Here is an 18,477-nt window from a genome sequence, read left to right on the forward strand (position 1 = left end):
ATTAATCGACTAATTATGAAATCATCTGAACTGCATGGAAACGGAAGAGTTCTTACTGGCTGACAATGTTAATGGAAGAGGTTGCTTTAAATTAAAAGCTTATTTGCTGGCATCGGAGACATTGGTTCTCCTCCCTGCTATGAACTGCTCAAGAAATTTATGGAATGTGACAAACTGAAGAAAATTACAGAGAACTGTTGGAGTAAGATGATCCAGGCCAATCCAGGTCAAAACAAAACATCGTAAATAACACAAAAAAATGAAAGCTAAAAAAAAAAAAGTAGCTGAAACACCTAAGGGCTTCATTTATAAACAGCACAGTCAAGTTTAATGCTAAATGTCATTTGATCCTTTGAAATGTGAAACATAATAATTATACAGATCTGAATACAAACCATTTTTCACTTCTAGCCCTCATTAACAATTATATATCACTTATAAATGATTATATACAAAAAAAGTACTTAAGGTTAATATGGTTTAGAATTGGTGACGCTAAAGGGAAAAAAAAAATCATCTGTTCCTAATAATATAAAGCTCCTCATCTTCACATATCTGTTTGAAATACCTGTGGTGATATTACATGTAAATGTCAACAGGACATCAAGTGAGCTTCCTTCAGCTTCTGAAGGGGAGAAGTGCATTAGGCTTCATAATTGCTGGCTTTTTCCTCTTGTGATGTAGATGGTGCTGTTGAACGCATGTGTATTAAATAGCACACATTCTCCTCTACATCATTGTCTTGACTTTTAGACTGGAATACCAGAATGCGAATTGCTGTGGAAATCAGCTCTCAACTACAGCCACACACAATGGCTTTGATCCAAAACCTAGTGAGCTGCCTACATAGACAGCGAGGCGTCACAGGCACACTCCTGACGGTTTGAAACAGCAAGATCCCTTGTTTAGGCCAAATTGCAAGTCGGAATCAAACAGATCCTTGGTGGTTAAGACAATTCCAGCATGCATTGCAGCAAGCTCTGTAAAAAACATACTGTCATGTATCAGTAGAAAATAATTCCATCTCATTAAATTGCTAGTATTTGTGTAGAATATTTGTTTCTGGGTGTAACATTTTTACATTTTGCACAGGCTTGATTCGGCTTGATTCAGCATTTTTTTTTTAAGTTTAACCCATGATGCATCTGAATGCATCAGCAACTAGGCTACCGCCATATAAAAGAGTTTCAAACTACATATATGTAGTCTTATATTTTCATATTTTATTTTCAATCTTTAATTTTCTTTCTGCCTTCTGTCTACCACAAGTTTGTTTCACCACAAACTCTAGTAATTCATTCAGCAAAAAGAGCTCATAGTTTTGCTCTTCAGCTTTGAAAATTATCCCCTGCTGGTAACAGTTGTAACTAAATATAAATACAACATCAAATATTTCATAAGATTGTAGTAAATGCTTTACCAGTGATTTTATTTTATTTTATTTTTTTACTTTACCCTATACTTTTGCAGCTCATTCAACCAGAGAGGGTGAAATTTTTGGAAATTTTATTTGTACCTCATATATTTTATTTTATGTATTTAACTATTTATTTGTAATTTTTTTAAATGTATTAATTTATTTATTTTTTACTTTACCCTATACTTTTGCAGCTCATTCAACCAGAGAGGAGCAGAGAGGGTGAAGATTTGGGAAATTTGATTTGTACCTTACAGAGCCCCGCACATGATGGGAAAAAATAAATAAATTGTGCGCACAATTTACTAATTCGTTCCCTCAATTTACTAAAACGTGGACACAATTACTATTGCGTTCCCTCGATTTGCTTTTGCTTTCGCTCGATTTGCTAAATCGTGCGCACAATTTAGCACGATTTTTAAGGAAAGGTTATGGACTAGAAATTCTTGTGGTGTCATCAGCTAATTAGTGTTGTCAGGGTATCATTCTTTCTGAAGCTGTGGAGAAATTAGTGACATGACATTTATAGCTGGTGATTTTTTTTCTTGAGGTTTGTTTGAAGAAACCTGATTAATCTTGGAGATCATACAGGCAGCATCTTTATGTTTAAATTGTGAAGTATTTTAAACCTCTGTTTATTCCTGACTTAAAAAAAGTACAAATTAGCCTTCATTGAGTAGTTATAATGATATATTTTGTTTAATCATTCAATTTTAGAAATCAAAGTTGAACAAAGTTAGTGATCTCAAAAGGCTTTCCTCTCAAATGATTTTAGTTTTACAGTTTTAGCAATGGATCTGTAACATTACACCATGAACAATTAAAACACAATCTGCTGCAAATCTCAAGAAATCTTCAGAAAGAAGCTTTTAGTGTTTAAGTGCTGGAAGGTATTTTATGTTACGCAGTGCCAGTGTCACTGAGTTGGATATGATTGGAGTGGGTGTTTATATATTTTTATTTCCCCCTGTGTTTGTGCCTGTGGGGAGGCCAGTCAGATAATGAAAAAAATAACTGAGCTCTTTTTGTAAACCACAGGCACAAGTGTATCAGGGCCACCTCGTCTTCAGCCCTACAGCTGATGTCTTAAAAGCTAATGCTCTGGAGACTCTTCCTTTAGTCAGCAGTCTATAATAATGTGACTTCATTTAACATCACTAGAGAAATGTCTCTGTGGCTTCAAATAAGGTATTTCATCTGTAAATCAAACTCTTGTCAGACCAGGCTAAAAAAAACAACACTGTAAAAAAATATATGCCTCTCCAACATAAAAATTTCTAGTGACCCGTTGCACCTAAAATTTTTAGTTGGCGCAATTTAAGTTGCGGAAACCAACTTTTTTGTGTTGTGCTGACTACCCCTGCATGTAGACTGAACTTGAAATAGAATGTTGTGTCAATTAAATATTTTCTGTTGATTAAACATAGCTTGTTGGGCCAACAAGCAGACTCAAATTGAATAAAATGTTGTATTAAATATTTAATGTTGGTCAAAATAGTCTATTTTTCATTATTTCAAATAAATTACACACTATGCTTTGATAAAGAACATTTTATGTATTTATTTAAAAACATATGAACTTGCCTGTTAGGCTCAAGTAAAATATTACACAAGTATTCAACCAGTGCCGAAACAAGCATCATGAGGGCATTTGTGAAGTCTCCCAGATTGTCCATGACAACTTCCTCCTCCAGTACTACAGCCACATTGACCACTGTGGGATATGGTCCTGAGTTGGTAGAACTGTCAGTCACTTCCAGGAATCCCATTTTCATGGCCTGTGTGTGTGGCCCCAGTGCCTCAGTATCCTGTGAAACACAATAAATGACTTTTAGTGTCAGACTGAAAGCATAATGTCTTATGCAATCACTACTGCATCACAAACAGTAATACCATAATAAAGATATTCAAATTAATTACCTTAATAGTCTTTGAAATTGAAGCTGGCTCTCTCAAGTACAGGGGAAGACCACGAAGAACAACAGACCTTCTATAAGTAGTTAGATCTGTGGTATGCCAAAAAGACCATCAATAAGACATTATTAAGTCACTTAATTAACAAAGAGGTTACACATATACTCTACCAACAGTTTAGGATCACCTACTCTTTTCACCATTGGGCATCATTTCAACCAACTTCACGAAATAGTTACCTGAAATACATTAAGATTACAATCTGCGGGGGATAATCAGCTAACAAGTGCAGCAAGTCTACAGAGCCCTTAAAGAGATACTCCACCGAAAAATGAAAGTTCTGTCATCATATACTCACCCTCATGTTGTTTCAAACCTGTATGAATTTCTGCTGAAAGGAAGATATTTAGAAGAATGTCAGTGGGGTATCCCTTTAAGACTGTTGGAATAACATTCCCAGAGTCTACTTAGGTTAGATACGGAGAGTGGTATTCTAACAGTCCTAAAATAGATATCAAACATACTGTGCGCTCGTTGGCTGTTTTTTGTTCAGTCATATTGACCAAAAGCATGTCAGGTGACTTTCATGAGGCTGGTCAAGATTAACCAATGGTGAAATGAGTCAATTTTGCACAGTATGTAGGTGCTGATCAAACGGAGCTATATGATAGGAGAAAAACAGCTTAATACTACACCAAAATATTTCTCTCTAATGCATACATGTTGATCCCAATCAGGGAAGTTGACTGCTTTGCCCATTTTGTTATCCATACCAATTGAAACAATAAAATAGCACCATAATCAAAATCTCACTGAGGTTCCATGTACACTCCATGTAAATAAGATAACTTAAACAATACGTGTGACATCCCACAAGCAAAAAATAATCCATCATCTCCGAATGCCATTTATGGCATACATTATATTATGTATTTGTGGGATTTGTACATTGTAACGATAAAAAAACCTTTGTATTCATCCGGAAGAAGGAGGCGGGAACCGGCGGACAATCAAAAACATTTTAATAACAAAATAAACACAAAACAGCGCACCAGCCCCTCACGGACGACTGGTGCGCATAAAATAAAAACCAAAACACAACTAAAAGCCCAGGCCTGGTCCTCTCTCGTCCTTCACTGTCGTCGCTCCAGTTTTATATCCTTCCATCTCCTCCATGGGCCTCGAGACCGGTGGGACGAACAGGTGTAGTTCATCTCCAATCACTCCCCCGGCCTCGCTCCCATGTCCCTCGGCCCCGCCCCACTCGTCACATACCCCCATCGCCCCTCGCAGGCCGGGGGGTACTCCCGAGACTGCGCTCTACTCCCCCCCCCCCCCCCCCCGGGGGGGGCCGCTCACGGGGACCTGCTGGAACCTGGGGGTAGGACAGGCGAGGCGAGAGAAAAGGAGATGGAAGGAGGAGCGACAGAGACGAGAGAGGGGAGAGAGGGAAAAAAAAAAAAAATTCCGGTTCCCAGACGCACCGCTGCTCGGCCCTCCACCAGCTGGGTGATCTCCTCCGCGGTGCCTGGCGGTGGCACTGGACGGCCCTCGGCGGACGGCACGACACTCCTCCGCCGCCCGGTGGACGGCGACAGCTCCTCCGGTTTTGGGCAGCCGGCAGGAGTCCCCCGTTCCCTGCTCCTCCCCGTTCCGGCGGATGGCAGCAGGCTCCGGCCACCTGGCGAACGGCGCCGACTCCTCCGCTCCCTCACGGACGGCAGCCGTCTCTCCACATCGTGGGCGGCCGGTAGCGAGCTCGCCCGTCCCCGGCAACTCGCTCCAGCCCACCGCCTCGAGCGTCCATGGCGGCACACTCCTCGCCAGCTCGTTGGCACCGCGGATTCACCACAGCGGCGAGGGATCTTCAGCAGCGCGTCCCTCCTTCTCCCGGGCTTCGGCACCACTGTAACGATAAAAAAACCTTTGTATTCATCCGGAAGAAGGAGGCGGGAACCGGCGGACAATCAAAAACATTTTAATAACAAAATAAACACAAAACAGCGCACCAGCCCCTCACGGACGACTGGTGCGCATAAAATAAAAACCAAAACACAACTAAAAGCCCAGGCCTGGTCCTCTCTCGTCCTTCACTGTCGTCGCTCCAGTTTTATATCCTTCCATCTCCTCCGTGGGCCTCGAGACCGGTGGGACGAACAGGTGTAGTTCATCTCCAATCACTCCCCCGGCCTCGCTCCCATGTCCCTCGGCCCCGCCCCACTCGTCACATACATGTATTGTAGATCATCAACATCAAGTATACATTGAACCTTTTTGACAAATTCTGATCATATAATGTAATTCTATTGCTCACATAATGAGCAATGGATAAATGTCACAAGACAAAGTATCAACTCAACATGAAATTAAAATGTTGAGTTTTGCAGTTAAGTTTTAGTTTCTTCTCTTAAACAGGTATCAGTAAATTATGTTACACTGTTTAACACTGTTATATTTTATACAAAGAAATGATTAAAAGAAATGAACATACCTGGGCATCAAGTTGTTCCAGAAGTTCATCCAAGTTGTTCCACCTTCCCTGTCTTGCTTTGGCTCTGTACATCTTTAGCAACCCCTGGGTGTGATTGTCCAGCGATGTCAGGAATGGTTGACTTCAGGTCAATATGGTAGATGCGGAAGAATTCAGCACAAACCTGTGAGTAATGAAAGATTCAGAAGCAAACAATTAAAAGCAAAGCAAATTATTTCCTAGCCTAAATTATCAGTCACTCTGTGATAGCAAAAGCACAAGTAGTCAAGACTAACTGTCTGTTACAGTCAATTATCATATATATCATAAGCCAAAGTGCAAATGGAATTTGAAAATATTGACCATTAAAAATATTAAACGGAAACATGTAACCGTTGGCAAACTGATAACGTTAAACAGCTTACAATTCTGGTAACATTAGCAGCTATTCGTTTTCGTGTTAGCACAACTTTTTATTTATTTCTTTATTTTTATCGGACTGAAATGTTATTTCACTCTTGCAAAAGGAGGCTTTCTGCAAAGTACTAGCTGCTAACTCGAAGGCACATGTGCTTTGAATGCCAGCTAACTGTTAGAACTAACGTTAGCCTAAATTATCAGTCACTCTGTAATAGCAAAAGCGCAAGTTGTCAAGACTAGCTGTCTGTTACAGTCAATTATCATACATATCATAAGCCAAACTGCAAATGGAATTTGAAAATATTGACCATTAAAAATGTTAAATGGGAACATGTCATGCTTAAAGCTTGCTTAGACTTGCTTAGACTTTAAATCACATGCCAGTTGGAAAGGAATGCTAAGCTTTATGAGTTAAACATGTTATTTTCCAGCACTGCTAATCACTGTAGGTACTCACAATAAAGCTATTTCAAACTTTGTTGATAGACAATAGATATATTCTTAACCTAAATTTGCTCATTACCTCGTAGCACAAAGCACTCACCACTGCAATATCGTGACTCGTGGTGGGGGAAATTCCAACCTGCCGCCTGCTAGAATTCCTTTGCGCATGCTCAGACGATTGACGCTGTTACCTCTTGCTCGGCCAACATAATATTTTTGTGCAACGTTAAAAGTTCTCTCAACACAATTATTTATTTTCTCTTGATGAACATTTTGTGGTATAATCATGGAAATCATGCAATCATTGACCAAACATATTTTTCTTTTTTGACACAACCATTATGTTGAGCCAACATGTATTTCCTCATTTGTACAACTTTTTGCATCAGTAATTTTTTACAGTTAAGGTCTTGTGTTGTTTGATACAGTCTTACACACTGAATGTATGGTATACCATCTATCTATCTAGTTTTATAATTAATCAATCAAATTAAACATGTTAAATGGGAACCTTGATTATTATACATTTGAATACTGTCAATGTAAATACTTAATATTGTACATGTCATATTGCTAATATAGTACAGCTATCAGAACGTTTTATTTTCTCCTTTTTCCCACCTTCAATTATTCTGTTTTTATTTTGATGCCTTACTTTGAAATCTTTTATCGTTTATGAATTATTTTTACTTTTTTTTTTTAATATATTACTTTGAGTGTGTGGGAACTATACCTGACATTCTTTGTAAGATAAATTTAATATTTATTACATTTATTCATCACATTTATTTATTTATTTATTCATGTTTTTTTTATTTCATCTTATCTATAATATTTGAAATAATGTCTGGATTTAATTTGACCTTAGATTTGAGCTTAAATGATAGATACAATATTTACCTATAATTCACAGTGCTGCACATGATGGTTTGGTAAGGTTTTATTTATTTATTTATTCTTTTGGATGAAGATGCCAGCTGCACTGAGATTGTGTTTGTTTTTCCATGTCATTCCTCCCCAGGGCTGGACTGGGACAAAAAAATCGGCCCGGGCATTTTTGCCCAGACCGGCCCACTATATGATCATAAACACCACCCATCTTTGCACGCCCTTAATTATATGCATACCAACTCCTATTCATTAAAACCACTAATGCCATGTAATGAGTGAGTATAGGAACGAGTGAGAGTTAACAGATGAAATAAGTCAAAATTTTATATTTATAAATACAGTTGAACTATACTCCACAGCGGTGAATCCTAAAACAAGCTATAAGTGGCTCTGGCATAGCAATACTAGTGTTTCTTACAGGATTTTTGTTAAAACTATGGTGGTGTGTCCTCTGTCCTTCTAGGGGAGTTCGGGGGCATGCCCCCCCCCCCCCCCCCGTGAGAAAATTTTGTGCATTTTAATGTTAAAGTCATTAAACTGGTGCACTTTGAGAGTTCAAAATTAAAAGCTCCAACCCATATTCAGTGTGCAAATTAAACAAAGAAAAATTCAAACCTCTTTTAGTTACAGTGTCTATTTACATTACACCTATACATAATAATAGTTATAATATTAATCCAATGACAGTAATAGCCATATTTTGTAAAACAAATGCACAAAAAAATAAAGGAAACTTTCTTAATTAGTTGTACCAATTTCTATACTTGAAAGAGATAAGCAAATGATCTTTGATTTTGACGCAAACTGCAACAAGCTTTTATTTTGGCGGAAAACATGGTTTACAAACGCCTCTTATTAAATTTCTAGTGAATTGCGGTAATCGTCAACTATGCAGATGTGGAAACAATCTACACTCATGACATGGCCTAAGTGTTTTGAAAGTAGTTATGCTTACCGCAGGCTCTACACTTTCCCATCTCTCTCCTGATCCTCCGACCTCACTATCATCATCTGCCACAGGAGCTGATGAAGGTCAGAAAACATATATTTTGACACAGTTTACAGTGTCTGCTTTAAGGGCCTGGTTCTATTTTTTCACGCTATTTATCTGCACATTCCTTGCATTTCTTCTCCATCTTTTTTCACAGATACACACTGCCACTGCTGCCACTCGCTCACTCGTTTAAAGTTGTGAATGGGCCAGCCCAGTGTCAATCAAGAAAAGAGCCAATGGGCCGCTGATCTACGTGTTTCATGGGCTGGTCTGTCAGAAAAAAAAACTAACACTGACTTTGACCAATGCATTACACCGGCACAAACCCAGCGCCGCCAATTAAGCAAAACAAAACAAAACGAATGGGCCGCCGATGTACAAATTTTATGGGCCGTAAAAAAAAAAAAAAAAAAGTATGAGTATGAGATATCGGCCCAAAAAGCACGTCGGCCCACTGGGCAAATGCCCGGTATGCCCAATAGCCAGTCCAGCCATGTTCCTCCCCATTGAGTTAGTGACTAATTAACACAATTTTAGCTGCAAACTCATTCATTCACAGTTTTACCCCGGGTACGACTGTGCTGTTATTTCCCTACTGCTTTTGGCACCATGTCGTCAGAGCGTGCCCTCACAGATTTTACTCTCTTCAATATGTCCATCTACTGTAGGTTGTGAAAGAGTTGTCGCTGTGAAAGGCCTCTGTCCTCGCACATAACAGATGCATGCATGCATAGGCGCCGATACCGTGGGTGCTCCGGGGCTCGAGCACCCACGGAAAATACCGAGCACCCACGGAAAATGAGCACCCACGTGTGCCAGTGCCAGACTGCCAGTAGGCTACATTTATTTAAAATTAAACATTGCAGTTGGCGCTATGAAGCGTCTGCCACACTGTGATTGGTTATGCATGTTTCATATCCTATCCACCAATCACAGCGTTTCTGAAAATGTCCCATCCCCCACTATACAGTGCCGTGCGAGTATGTAATCATTTACTGCTTTCCGTAATCACTAATCATTAATCAGTCTAAAATGGACAGATTTGTTATAAAAAACTGCACTGAAGATTTCGGTTTATTTTCTACATTTTGCTTTTGTTAGATTAGGTTTAGATTAAGGATTGTTTTCTTATATTTTGTTCTTTCCTTTGGCGCCGCTTTCATTCTTTTCCCATTTTATTGTTTGTTTGTTTACATTTTCACCTTGTACATAGCGCACATTATTATTGTTATTTTACTGGATCTAGTGGCTTTGGCTTTATGTGAATAAACGTCCAGTATTTTTTCTCTTTCAGGGTCCTCCCCAGGGCTGGACTGGGACAAAAAATCGGCCCGGGCATTTTTGCCCAGACCGGCCCACTATATGATCATAAACACCACCCATCTTTGCACGCCCTTAATTATATGCATACCAACTCCTATTCATTAAAACCACTAATGCCATGTAATGAGTGAGTATAGGAACGAGTGAGAGTTAACAGATGAAATAAGTCAAAATTTTATATTTATAAATACAGTTGAACTATACTCCACAGCGGTGAATCCTAAAACAAGCTATAAGCGGCTCTGGCATAGCAATACCAGTGTTTCTTACAGGATTTTTGTTAAAACTATGGTGGTGTGTCCTCTGTCCTTCTAGGGGAGCCCTTGAGCACCCACTGAGAAAAACATAAATCGGCGCCTATGCATGCATGTATCATTAACTGTTGCAGCAGAAACTCTGAGATAAACATAGAGGTTTCACCTCCGTAGTTCTCCGTTATAAAGCATGTCCTCTAAGCGCTTTATGGATTTCACACTGTAGAGTTTTCTCACAGTTTGGGCTCATCCGTCTCCTGTCACTGGGGTTGAGTGCTGCTGAGGGGAAGAAAAGGGTTTTTTCTGCATCATTTGAACTGCATGGCAGCCCCGTAAGCAGCACAAGCTCTCTTTTTATTGCTCTCCTTTTGTGTGTGCATGTATGCGTGGTGAATGATCATTAAAATGAAGTGGATTTGAAAAGTGGGCGGGGTTTAGTGGGCTGTTTTCTCTAATTGGTCAGGTGAAATGGGACTCAGCTGCATGCATTTTTGAGTGTGTGATGTATAAACATGTATAAACACAATACTAATAAAAATGTTAAAAAGCACAACAAAATTAATTTAAAAAACGTCACTAAAATTCAAATATATAATCATTATATTTAATAAAAACTATAATATTATCTCAGTGATAATACTGATTTCTGTAACAGATTTCGCTAAGATTTATTTATTTATTTATCTTTAACATTTCTTTTTAAACTCTACCTAAAAAGTTACCAATTGTTTAAGAATAAACTAATTCATTTTAGAGATTGGTGGAAAAATGTTTTTCATCTCCCAAACTTTAATACTTTAGATTTAAACAACTATTATTTCTCTGTGTGTACAAATGTATCTAATTAATTATTTATTTCTGGAGATTTGAATGCTGCTCAATGAAGCAAACAGAAATTAGTTACCAATAATGGCCACCTAATGGAGCATAAACCAACACATAAAATAAGTTCACGTTTAGCTCTGTAGGAGCGTGTCATGACAGACAGAGACTAATAATGTGCAATGGTCAAGAAGCCATAATTTGACTGACAGTAACATTTTAAAACATCCTTATGGACCAGAGCTAAATCTCAGAGCAGCCATGCGTCTCTTTACCAGAAGAGATGGAAATGATTGACAGCTTCTAGTGTGACACAGTAAGAGCTCATGCACGTGTCACTTCCTTCATAAGCGGGTTCCTCTGAGAGAAACCACCAGCACACACACTCCCTAATTAGCACAAAGCTATTGCTCAGACAGACAGAATGATGTGTGGTCGTTCTTGAGGTCCCTCTTTAAAACCCTATTTTTTTCTCAGGTACTTTGAATCATTTAACTTCTCAAGCATTTAACTCCTTATTGATCCCAGAGGACTAGGGCTCTGCTCCAAACTCTAGTGAGCTGCTGAACTGTTTACTGCCTATATGGGCAATTTTCTAATGCAGCACAACGGAAATGAAACTTCACAACTGACTTAGAATAGCCTTCATGTGAAACAACAGTGTTGATTGGATCACCTTGAAGTGTGTGTGTGTGTTTATTTTATTATTATTATTATTATTATTATTAATTTGCTAAAGAAGTTATTTTTGTCAGACTTTATTTGTGATCTGAAAGTTAGCTTAACAGTGTTTTTTTATTTGTATTAATCTATTTTGTTTTATTTATTTATTTATTTATTTATTTTTTATTCAGGCAGATAGGACATTTTCTTGCTATATCTAAGTACATCATTTGTTGTGTTGCTAAGATTGTGTATGCATTAATAGACATTGAAATCACATTAGCATTCTGGTGGGTTATCAGCTCAATACTCTAATAAACCCAAAATGCCTTGGGGAAATTGGTGTATTTAATTTAGATTTTATTTTAAATATATTCTGTTTAGAATTTTTGGTACTACATATTATATGTAAAACCATTGAAAAATTTGGGGTCAGTAAGATTTTTCGGCTGCAGTTGTTTGATCAAAAATATGATAAAAGAGCATATATTATTATTTGTCGTATATATTATATTAAGTGTTACAAGTAAAAAATAACTGTTTTCTATTTTAATTTGTAAAATATATATTAAATATATGTTTAAACATATATTAGAAACTGTTGTGCAGCTAAACAGTTCAAAAGAACATAATTTATCTGAAATATATTTTTTTTACATTATAAATGTCTTTCCTTGGCATTATCGATCAATTGAATGTGTCCTTGCTGAATAAAAGTATTAATGTTTTTCAAAAATTATAAAACTGTTAATTTGATCTTAATATCTTTGGCTGATACTATTTATTATTATTATTATTATTAAGATCAAGAGTCTGACCTTGTAGAAAGAGATACTAGTCTGTAGACTTTCAGTAGCTGAAGCTCGATGGCACTACTGACACCAAGGTCCTAAGTTCGCTTTCTAGGGACCATACATGGCAAATGCATAATTAAAGGCCATCTTTCAATTTAACTGTATAACTTAATTTATACGGAATATTGTATGAAAATGATAATTTAAAAAAAATACATAAGAATACATATGTTTTACAACACCCACGGGCAGAAATTAAGAAAAAAGTGTACCTATTCTAAGCTATGCTCCAAGAAACCACCTTTTCCCAGAGAACGTGTCATATGACGTAACGACAGGCAAACATGGGCGCTGCTGCCCTGGTTCTCAGTGTGGGTTTAGGTCATGGGTGCCCAACCCTGCTCCTGGCGATCGACTGTCCTGCAAAGTTTAGCTCCAATCCTAATCAAACACACCTGCCTTTAATTTTTAAGTGAGCCTGAAGACCTTAATTAGTTGCTTCAGGTGTGTTTGATTAGGATTGGAGCTGAACTTTGCAAGACAGTCGATCGCCAGGAGTAGTGTTGAGCACCCCGGGTTTACGCAGTCTGGGAGGTGGTAACCGAAAAGAGAGTTTGTCGTTATTGTTATTATAGTAGGTTTTTTTTAACAATGACTGTATTTACATGAACAGCATATTCCCGTCCTAACCGGAACACTAACTGCTTTCATAAACGTACTCCGCAGTACATGCGAGCTAATGTCCGTCGGAAATACTAAGAGGGGGGTAGTATAACAGCCGGCTAAGTTCAGAATTCCAGCTGGCCGGTTATGTTGTTCAGATATACGGCCCAAACGCTTGACATCTACAGAAGCAAAACATGCGGATACCTAGGTCTGAAAGCCGTTACTGATTAAAAATCAGCTAGCAATTTCTAAATTTCACGATAAACTATGTTGTGCAGAAATGCACAGCATTTCCATCCCTATCCAGACTAGCTGACCGTCACAGATGTAAGCTATAGCCTACAGCATTCATTTAAAATCTGGGATCTAAATTAAACACTTTAAGACACATGTTGCTGGCATAGATGGTGACGATCTACATGGATGCTTGAAAAACAACTAAGTCGACAGCAATATTGCTAAATATGATTTATTAAAGATACTGCAATGTGATAAACATGGAGACAACGTTAGCCACAATTAGCTATAGCCTGTGGTCACTCCACCGATTCTCCTCACACCACATCTCTCTCCTCTGTCCATTTACCCTTCCCCTTAACTCTGCCTGACCCCTCTCTCGCCTAGGCGGCTCATAATTATACGGCAATGGCCCATCGTAAGAGTTGACATTTACCCCTACTGCAACCTCTTCACTGTCTGACTCCATTACGAAGAGATGATATTTACCGGCCGTTGCGTCACTTCCGATCAGAGCGTTTTTCACGGCGGAAGTAATTTTACTCACAATTTCTTTTAAAAAACTTTTTTAATGCATATTTATGATTAGTTTCTTCACGCAAATCGAGTTCCTACACTATTTATCCACACGTTCATTCACAGGGATCTTCAACTTGAAAGATGGGCTTTAAAATGCAAAGCAAGTCACTTTGGATAAAAAATACCTGCCAATGAGTAAATCTAATGTTGTTAAATGAAGTAGCATCCCTAGTGCATGCCATAATGACAGCATTGTTGATGAGCAATTTAGCTGTGTGCTATTTTCTAACACACATGTGATTAATCGCGTTGCATCAGTGATTCAGTCACACATTGGGCAGGGATTTCCTAGACTCTGCCCATATTCATAGTGAGAAGACAGCATGGCGCTGGGTAACAGGGTCTGGCAGGGCTGGATACAATTTGGGCATATAGTGCGCCCACAGATGGTTGGACAGCACAAGCCCCACAGAATTGGCATGTATAAGATCTCCATGTTTTGAGGCTTGTCAGAAGACAATAACAACCCAGTCTCCCCTCAATTTAAGTATTGGATCCTCTGCAGGGCTTAATATTAAGCTTTGACAGGTAGAGTGCGATTGTTTATTTGTCTGAAAGCTAAAGTCCGTTTTCCTGAACGATTCAGCATCACTATGTTACAGTTATTAGCACTGTGGGAAAAGGTTTCGAAGACATGATGTCAAGCATACTGTATAGTGATGCATAAATTGAGCACAACTCGGACAACATGACTTTGACTGCCATGTGGGAAATAAGGTTGTTTCCAGCTCAGATTAATGTTCCTCTGTGCTTATTCTTTATTACAGGGAAAGGGTTAGTAATGATTATACTATAGGGCCTTCACCTTTTTCAAGCTAAAGACCCTTTGGTGTATAGAGAGAAGGAGCAGTGAGCCCCTCTTTAAATATGATGTATAATGAAGCACATTTTCATCTTAGCCTAATCCAATGTGTGCTGTATATTACCATATTATTGTATTTTGGATATTTTATTATGACAGTTACAAAGGCATTAAAATAATCATCAATGATGAGTAGAGTCAAATGCTTGTAGATTATATTTTCAAGTTGAGGAAGGAAAAAAATAAGTATATATATATATATATATATATATATATATATATATACTGTATATAATAGGCCTATAGGTAATAGCTTATGATTTATTGATGGTTTGTATTTATTTGTTTATTTACTTATACAGAAAATGTTAATCAAAAATAAATGAACAACCATACGAGTGTTCTTTGACTTTATTGAATTTATTTAGTAAATATTTTTTTTTTTTGTCATGGTGGCAGTGATGATGTGATAAAATGATAAGGATCCTATTCCAGTGGGGATATTCAAGTTTAACTAAGCTTAGCAACATCAGCATCACAGTAGCTTACTGATTTTACAAACAGTGAAATCAAAAAGTAGTTGTGTACTGTCAGCTTTACAGACGAGTGAGCTGAGTAAATAATCGAACACAAGCTAAATGTTCATGTCTGTTATATGTAGCATTCGAGTACTAGTGAGTTTTTGTATATCATCACTGTGGTTTGCATAACTGTTGTGCTCACTGATGCGTCACCATCAGTTGTATTTTGGCTGTGTGGCAAATGATCTGGTAGGTTCTGTCTTGGCTTTGCCGGCCCACACAGGCTGTGTGTAGCTGAGACTCTGTGTGCCAGTCGTGCTCAGAGAAGGGAGAAATGAATGGCAGGTGGACACGTTTACTCCCAGCATGCATGTTGCTGGCAAAGGATTGATACAGTCTCCCTACTGTTGCCCAAGCTGCTCTTGTTCCTCTAAAATGGTTTATCTGAACCTTTGTTTTTTTTACCTTAAATAAATTAATCAAAACATTTACCTGTTTTCTTAAGCTATTTTTTTTTAAGTTGACAGTGCAAAACGTAATCAAACCCACTTAATCACTGTAAAATAACTGTATTGAGTATATTTTAATGAAGACTCATCAGTCTGCATTAAATAATTACATTTATTGACAGCAGTAATTTTTTTCAACTTATGCTCACTGGATAATATATATATATATATATATATATATATATATATATATATATATATATATATATATATATTTGTGTGTGTGATTCCTTGCACAATACATCAGAACACTTTTACCATAGTGCAGTGCATAATTTGTAAACTAATATATTTTTTATGTTTTCATTATATAACCAGCTCCATATATATTGCATTTCCAACAAAGTACACTTGCTCTGTACAGTATGTCACCCGGTGCAGCATTGCACTTCTGATATGATATGAACAGGTACGAGTCCCGTGAGATGAGTCAATTTGTATAATTTTGCATTTTGAATAAAACTCAACACTCTTTCAATGCTGGGCATTTCACTTTGCACAAGAAACAATGTAATATAATTTTGCAGATATTTTACCTTGTACTTTGGGTTGTGATTTTAACACTTGGTGGTTGCAAGAGCATTGCAGAAAGCTACTAATGTTTTTGGTGGTTCCAAAGAGTGATATTCTGGTCCTCATTTTGTACAGTTTGTAGCAGTTTGCTCCTTAATAAATTGAACTTACAGTAACTTATCCAGTCAGATTTTAAAACAACAATTTAAAAATACATTTTACTGAAGGGCTTTGATGGAGGTAAAACATTTTAGCTTGATATTTCTTAAGCTTTTTCTAGAGATATTTTAGTTCTGAGGTCAGTATTTGACTGTTTGGAAGATGTCCGTCAGAAGAGCTGGATCTTATAAGACTGAGACCATCAACCAATTTTCAGAACAAGCAGATGGATATCATTACAAACTCTATCCTCTGAAGTTGTCAGCACTTGATTGTTGTATGATGACTAAAGACATATCTACTTAAGTGTACAGATGGTAAATCTTAATTTCCTGCTGTTGGCGTTGTTGGTGCTGGAAGGTTGATCAGATAAGTTTTTTTTTTTTTTTTTTTCAAGGGCTGTTGGGTGAATCTGTCATCCACCAGGTGACTGAATATTTGCACCTGTTTATCCCTTGGTAAAAATCAAGGGAGGTCTTGGCTAAACTCTGGCTTAGTGAGATTATGAGAAGCTTACACCTTCTTGCTGCGTTCTCTTGCTTGATTGGTCAACAAATCGCTGTGTTTTGGGATGATATGCTGGAATATGCTGATTCCTTGGTGTGCAAGTCTTCATGCACAATCATGGTGTGGGGCAAGCTTCCAACTAGGGGCTTTGCATTCATTTCTGGCTTGAAGCTCACACTGATAATCCTGCACAGAAATGATTAGACTATGTGGTTCTCAGGCAGTGTGCTGTTAAACACAATAAACTGCATTTGTGGGATATTGCTGATATATATATATATATATATATATATATATATATATATATAACGAATGGAATTAGAGTTTTGTGGATTTTTTCATGTCTGTTAACTTTTGGCTTTATGACAGTGTTGTTATTGTAAAATAAAATGACAAAATGCAAATACATGCACAAATCAATAACATATGCAATTCAGTAAGAAAATATTCCAATCCATCATGGCAATGATGGGTCCATAGGTTATTTTCAAACTTTATACAAGGTTTAGTTATTAAAAATATATACAAATTTATGTCAAATACAAATAATAAAAAATACAAATAATAAAAAATAATAAAAAATAATAAGTATACAACTCAGTGTTGTTGTGTATTGCAATAAGATGTAAATGTTAAATGAAATCTTAATGAGAATTAAAAATATTAACTTGGCAAACAACTGAAATAAGCTTAAGTTGAAGCACTAAAATGGAAATAAAAATAAATGAAAGCTATTTCAAAATGAAAAACTATTAAAAAAAAGACAAAATTACTGTAAATACAAAAATAAAACTAATTAAATGTTTTTTAAATACTGTTATATATAAATAATATGAAATAAATTCCACTGCCCCTCTAACAACATCTACCTCTGATTAGTAATATTATGTAGAAAATCATTGCTCAAAATTATGCATAAACTAACCAGTATTTGTTAACAAAGTGACAAATAAATAAATAAATAACTTAAAACCGTTACACTGCACGGACACTATTGGGTGAGACCTGGAGTGAGCTGAACGATGGCATCACTGCTTTATAAATGAATTAAACTCATTTCAGAACTGATGAACAATTCTGCATCAGTGAATCATTACTTTCTCATTTAACAAAGCTGTTTTAAAACAATCTGTATTGTATAAAGTGAAATATAAATAAAGGTGACTTGACACGACTTGATAAAAACAAAGGGACAACCCTTTCAAGCTGCTGACATTTTTTAAACAGGAAATATGTAAACAGACTTGCCAGTATTTCAAGGAGCATTTAATGATGTTAAAAAGCTCTTATTTAATAATGTGAAGTGGTTTATAATTGTCAACTGGCACGGTTGTGCCAGCAAATACAGAAATGTAGAGATCAGTTCAGCACTTCCGAGTTAATGCTTTGCAAATTATGGGCTGATGATGTTGGCCAGCGCAGGCTTGTCATGCTGTGTTGCTGCTGCTACAAGCTATCAGTGTGTATGGTTGTAAGACTCATTATGCTGCTGAGATGCCTTTGGCTGCACTTTATTCTCTCTTCAGAGCTCAGCTCTTCTTCTAATGCTGAGCTTTGACAGAGAAAGGGCTCAAAAGA

The 18,477-nt window shown here is 37.2% G+C and overlaps 1 protein-coding gene and 1 long non-coding RNA gene across 5 annotated transcripts in view; one reads left to right on the forward strand and one right to left on the reverse strand.

Moving 5' to 3' along the window:
- The window catches only part of LOC132143395 (receptor tyrosine-protein kinase erbB-4-like), a 157,639-nt gene that overhangs the window by 47,755 nt on the left and 91,407 nt on the right, over positions 1-18,477 (forward strand). The gene's annotated exons all lie outside the window — the stretch shown is intronic.
- Positions 2,711-7,082, reverse strand: LOC132142990 (uncharacterized). Of its 3 annotated transcripts, XR_009434147.1 has the most exons (4): positions 6,766-7,082; positions 5,819-5,985; positions 3,338-3,722; positions 2,711-3,225 (listed from the first exon to the last, which is right to left on the reverse strand). It is a non-coding gene; the product is annotated as an uncharacterized LOC132142990 (long non-coding RNA). The 3 variants fall into 3 exon arrangements; XR_009434145.1 differs by lacking the exon at positions 6,766-7,082 and having other exon boundaries at positions 2,714-3,225; positions 5,819-6,485; XR_009434146.1 differs by lacking the exon at positions 6,766-7,082 and having other exon boundaries at positions 2,722-3,225; positions 3,338-3,570; positions 5,823-6,483.

Source organism: Carassius carassius, chromosome 7 (genome assembly GCF_963082965.1).
Source record: "Carassius carassius chromosome 7, fCarCar2.1, whole genome shotgun sequence".
Lineage (NCBI taxonomy): Eukaryota > Metazoa > Chordata > Actinopteri > Cypriniformes > Cyprinidae > Carassius > Carassius carassius.